This window comes from Camelus dromedarius, chromosome 4 (assembly GCF_036321535.1).
Source record: "Camelus dromedarius isolate mCamDro1 chromosome 4, mCamDro1.pat, whole genome shotgun sequence".
In the NCBI taxonomy this organism is placed as follows: domain Eukaryota; kingdom Metazoa; phylum Chordata; class Mammalia; order Artiodactyla; family Camelidae; genus Camelus; species Camelus dromedarius.
Window position 1 is genome coordinate 77,671,488 of NC_087439.1, and position 6,320 is coordinate 77,677,807.

Below are 6,320 nucleotides of genomic sequence, written 5' to 3' on the forward strand. Positions count from 1 at the left end.
GAACAATGTTGTAAGAATTTAACTTTAGTTAAAAGTATTTTCATACCACAGCATATTAATGATAATGGTATCTTATTATTAAGCATATTTATAATTATCAAATTATTTGTATGATCTACAACAACATCGAGAACCAAGAATCAATGCTGAGCCATATAAGAAGCTTCAGGGCAATTTTGTTTTGTTTTGTTTAAATCTTACTTCATAAAGGTCTGAATATAATGGATAGTAAAAGTAACAAGTCCATGAACTAGTCAGCCTAACCTCAGTAGACCTTGGTTTCCTCATACTCTGCAATGAGAATAATAGTATATCTCGCATAATAGTGTAAGTACACTATGTAAGGTGAGTGAGATAATGCATACATATCTTTAGCACAGTGTCTGGTACATAAAAATAGCTTATATTTAAGCTAATATTCATTAAATTATATTTCACACATTTTTTAACTCTCTACATGAACTAGCTCATTGATTCACACAAAAAGGTGCTATGGAATAGGTATTATGATCTGCCACACTTTATAGATGAGAAAGCAAAAGCATAAGGAGATTAATTTGTCATATCACATAGCAAGGAAGTGACATTGCTTAAGTGGACTAGCTGGTCTAATTTTAGAGCTTTGACTCCAAATCTCTGTTCTTTACTGCCTCTTGCAGTAATCACTGGGCATATACCTTTTTAAATAAATGTGAATCTGCAAATTGAAATTTTTGTAATATCTGTCATATAAATTTAATCATATGTATTATTATTTTGGTTATTTCATGTTTCAGCAAGCTGCATACATAACTTAATTTGAATTAACTGTCTTTTTGAAAATGTTTGAAACAGAATTTTCCAAATCATAGTAGCTTTGGAGGAAAAAACCTCCTTATGAGTTTCACAAAGGTAACAATTGATTCTAATTGTTTAGTTGCAATATTCTTAGGAACCAGATAGTAACTTCATCTTCCAGAATTAATAACTTCAATAACATCACAAAGTCTGATTCTTAATGGGTGAATATTCTCTAAATAACTGGATTCCTATTCAAAGTAATTATTTGCATAATTTGGTGTTGGCTCCAAGTGAACACATGTTTTAAGATAGGTGTTATCATCTAAAATGTTAGTCTTAAAGAGTCTTCAGGATAGATGGGGCAAAATTCAGCACAGGACAATGTGCAACATGGTGATGAAACAGCCCCCCACACTGAGGAACCCAGGACTTGGAATTGAAGAAATTTAGTTGAAACACCATCCATATCCTACTTCAGTTTTCTTGCTTAGTAATATTGGTGAAATAATTTACCATGGTAAGATTTTTCTTTTCATTAGATATCCAAATTCATTTATCAATAATTTTACTTTTATGGAAGACAGATGTTCAATATAATAGTGACTACAATTCCAGATAAATGAGCAGCCTATTTTCACTTATCACACTTGTCACTGTTTCCGAGAGGGCACTGTATACTTCCAGTTTCACTCTGCTAATAGCATGCAGTTGAACCTGTCAAGTTAAAGGCTTACTGAAGAATTTGAAGACTAGAGCTTATACTCTGCTTATGTCTCTCTGGTTCAAAGACACTAGGCAAGTCAACCTCTCAAAACTTCAGTTACATCATCTGTAAAATTAGTTAATAAGGGTATCCACCCATGTGAGTATTACAGGAATTAAATGAGATAACATATGTAAACAACTTGGTCTGGCATCTGATTTAAAATTAATGTCAAAGTATAGCTGTCATTAATTTTAGTAATAATGCCTTGTATTTAATATAACCAACAAGAATTACTTATATTTTAATTTAGCACTGCCTATGAAGAAGACATAGTAATAAATCATAATTTTATTTATCCTTCAAAGTTAATTGTACCCTACCTTCTAGGGATTGATAAAATACACATTCATACATGCACACAAATGCTTATCTCACCAGCTTGGTAAAGTGTGGTTTATCTTTTTCTAGTTTCTACATAAGTGGATGCTTGTTTTGAGGAAATTAATTCCACAAATTTGTGAAGCAAATTTCTAAATGTATTAATTCTAGAAACATCACTGTTAACTTTGTCATACTGACATTATATATTCGTATTTCTTGGAGAGGAGGGAGGATTCTTCAATGCTTTGTGTTGTCTGCACCCATTTTAGGCAGATGAAAAACAATAAAAGAAATTGTTCTAGAGCAAGGGAACAGTGTGGCCAGGTGATTTAGAATAAAACAAAACATACAGGAGTCATTCAAAGAAGTTCACTGAAACTGGAACATTGAGTTCATGAAAGAAAAGAATTGAGTTGTGGAGCTGGACATAAAGATCACGTGTACAAACAGCAATTATTAGAAGCCAAGTTGAACTATTTGAATTTTACCTAAGATCACTTGGATGTCACTGAAAGGTTTTAAATTAGGAATTAATATAATTAGATCTCCTTTTTGAAAGATTTCAATGGTTCAAGAATAGATGAGAGGAGAATAATGCTAAAAGTTAAGAATGAAAATGGTCTGGTTTGGGTGTACAATGGCAGGAGTAAGACAGTAATTAATGGGAAGTGAAGGTTGGTCACTCAAGTTTCTGCTTTTGGTAATTCATAATAAAATTTACTGAATTAAGGAACACTTGAAGAGAGGACGGTTTAGGGAAACAAAAATGAATTCAGTTTGGGACACATTGAACTTAAGATCCCTGTTCGTGTTTATCAAGACAGGCTAGTTTATGTTGAAGAAATAAGCAAAGCCTTGAGGGGAGGGTACAGCTCAGGTGGTAGAGCACATGCTTAGTATGCATGAGGTCCTAGGTTCAATCCCAAGTACCTTCTCCAAATATAAATAACTAAATAAGCCTAATTACCTCCCCCTCTTAAAAAATAATAAGCAAAACCTGAAATATCCATAGCTTAACCCATAAACACTGTTAACAATTGTAAAGAGTTTGAGATTTTACCCTATTTTCAAATTAACCAATTAGGATGCCACAGTGACACAGATGGATGAGGATTTCTGTGTTAGAGACAAAGGAAACTAGTACTCATGGCACAGCAAGCATGAGGAACCTCAGGTTCACATGGGTTTTCCTTGCTCCACAAGCCCCATGGGGGCATGGATGGATGCAGTGCACACAGTGGATTCATGTCAAAGCTGAGGAATTCCAAGTTTAGGAAACCCGTCATCTTTAAAGAAGACCACCAACCAGCTAACCCTCCCTGCAGAGGCAGATATTATTTTTATCTTGCTGGTCAATAAATAGATCTGTCCTCTTGCCCAGAGGGAGATACCACCTCCAGTTTGCAAGGCTGTTTACTACCAAAAAAAAAAAAAAATCTTTGAAAAGACAGAATAGAGAAAAAGTTTGTCACAAGACATATGACAAGAGAATTCTTCCCCAATAAAAATTTATTTTTCCTTCATGCAAAGTCCTATATTTGTACATCATATCTAGGCTACTTCTTCTTGTTGCTATGACATATTTAAACAAAAGAGACTAAAGAAAGTTTTTTGATGCCCATATCAAAGAATAATGGGAAATATAAATGAGTTATTTTATTCATATTCTTTGTTGGTTCATGGTGGGAAGTTTTAAGTGAGAGAAAGAAATCATATTTTCCTGTTCATCTTAGAATCAAAGATACCAAAAAAAAACCCAAAAACACAAGGTAAAAAAGTTTAAACTGTGTACTTTTCTCTGCATAGAAATATTCCAAAGTGACAAGGAACTTATCCTGAGGTGGGAATGATGAAGTTTCTAGACAATGATGCCTAGTGACACAGAGCACAAAGTGAGGTTGTGTCAGTTTCATGTCTTTAGACCCAGTCCCTTGGCAACTTATCCCAAACTGGTTGCATAACAACTGCATAAAGGGAGACTACTTCTCTTCCTATCTTGGCTGCAGGAGTAGTGAGGTAACAATGACTCACTGGCCCTTAGAGCCAAGTGAAAGAAGCTTTACCATGTGTATTGAAGCAACTACCGAGTAAAGCAGACAAACTGGGGATTCAGATACAGGTTACAGCTACTGAGAGAACCTTATCCAAGTGGAACTCACTCAATCAGGGCGGTTCTGTATGGCCTGGATTGTCAGTGTCATCATGATTCTAGGGTCTGGAGTCAAAGTACTTCAAATTGTTTCCCAAGTTTGATTACCTCACAGATCTATCTCACACAAGGATAAAATTGCATCACTTAATTAAGCAGGATGAGCAGAGTCTTCTTTTAAGTCCATTTTATTTTTAAGTACTTAAATTCTTTATGTACACAAGTCTAGAGCAAGCAATTATGGATGAGTTCTTAAATAATTTTGTTTGTAATAAGTTGCCCAAAGTAACACAAAAACAAACAAAAAGAATACTCTTAACCCTACCAGTCTCAGTCCATAAACCAACTTACAACCTAAGATCACCTCCTCTTATACAAAAATGTCACAGAAGTAAAACCGATGTCAATAGGAAGGATTAATGCAACATGACATTCAGATATATGAAAATTGATACCTGAACCCAATTATCAATTTATGTTTGGTATACTAAGCACATAAAAATAATTTGAGGAAGATTTTTAAATTACTCATTAGATAAAACTGAATATTAAAACAGAAAATTAGAAATATCTTTACGAAGGCAAAAGGAAATATTTACTTGGTGGTGTGTTGAGTTGAAATAACCAATTTAATAAAGCACCAGTTTACAGAATTCTCAAAAATGAAGCAAATATAAGTATACAGAATATTCAATATATAATTAAATCACATAGACTATATAGAAATATATATTTATATACTATAATTTTTTTAATGTCAAACCTTCAAATTCTAGGAATGTCACAAGCATTCATTTACTCAGGCTCAAAATCTGATTTCAACTTCTTTCTTAAATTAAATTTTTATTTTAAAATAGTTTTAGACTTACAGAAATTATTGCAGAGTACAGAGACTGATCCCTCATATACCTGACACCTAGACTTAAGTACTATATCTTACATTTACTACCACTAATAAACCAATATTGATGTATACCTATTGCATTAGTCAGGGTTCTTCAGAGAAAATATAAAGAGATGTATTATAAGGAAACAACTCACGCAAACATGGAGGCCGAGAAGTCCCAAGATCTGCAGTAGGCAAGCTGGAGACCCAAGAGAGCAGATGTGTAGTTCCAGTCCATGTCTGAAGGCCTGAGAACCAGGAGAGACAATGGTATAACTTCTAGTCCCAAAGTCAGCAGGTCCCAGGCCCAAAACCAATAGATGTTTCAGCCTGAGTCCAAAGGCTGGAAAAGATCAAGGTCATAGCTCAAACATGAGGAGCTCCCTCTTACTCAGCCTCTTTGTTCTATTCACGTTTTCAACTGATCGGTTAAAGCCCATCCACTTTAAAGAGGACAATCTGTTTTATTCAGTCTGCAGATTCAAGGTTAATATCATCCAGACCACCTAGTAGACACACTCAGAATAATGCTTGACCAAATGGGCACCTGATGGCCTTTACAAATAAACACATAAAATTAACCATTACACTTACTAACCAAAGTCCACATGTTACCCAGATTTCTTTAGTTTTTACCTAAGGTTCTATGATCCCAGATCCCCACTCAGGACACCACATTACATTTAGTTTTCATATATTCTCTTGGATCTTGGGAGTTTCATACACTTTCCATGTTTGGATGACAAATTTAAGGTATACTGGGCAAGTATATTCTTCTCTTTATAGATACTGTTTGGAAGGAAGTCACTAGACACTGCCCAAGCTTAAAGAGAAACCTACATAAATTATTTGGAATTCTTCGGCAAGGTAGATTTTCTATTCTTCTATTCTCATTTGTTTATTTAATCACTTATTTATTTCATACCCTAGTTTACAGATATTTACAGATATTTATTTTATTTACAGATTTATTTTATATCCTAGTTTATAATTAAATACTATTTTATTTATTTTATTGCTTAGATTGGTCTATCATTGGGAGCTCTTTCGGTTGGCTCCTGTGTCCCTTTGACAGACTCCCATCATTGTGTTGTTATTTTCTGAGCACTTCCTTACAAGTTCTCACTAAGGTGCTCTGGCTTATTGTATGTATTTTTGGCCCCTGTCCTAGAACTTGCCATTTCTCAAAAAGCCTGGTTGTTTTTACTGGGGACTAGTATAAGAAACCAGTATCTGGGAGTTGCTTCTAGGCCCTCTTAGTGGAAAAAACAAGAAATTACATGGGCAAATAATAAGCCATGTATATAAACATATCTATAATTATTTTTATATGTAATAATCTGTCCCTATCTTACCTTAAACATGAGTTCAAACTGATATCTCCAATTCTAATCCATTACCAGATAGATTATTCTAAC

At 34.1% G+C, this 6,320-nt stretch overlaps 1 long non-coding RNA gene across 1 annotated transcript in view; it reads right to left on the bottom strand.

Moving 5' to 3' along the window:
- Nucleotides 1-5,078, bottom strand: part of LOC135321221 (uncharacterized) — a 224,766-nt gene extending 219,688 nt beyond the window's left edge. Inside the window, exon 1 of the long non-coding RNA XR_010380788.1 lies at nucleotides 5,058-5,078. This is a non-coding gene — a long non-coding RNA (uncharacterized LOC135321221). The remainder of the gene's footprint in view (nucleotides 1-5,057) is intronic.
- Nucleotides 5,079-6,320: the final 1,242 nt, after the last annotated feature.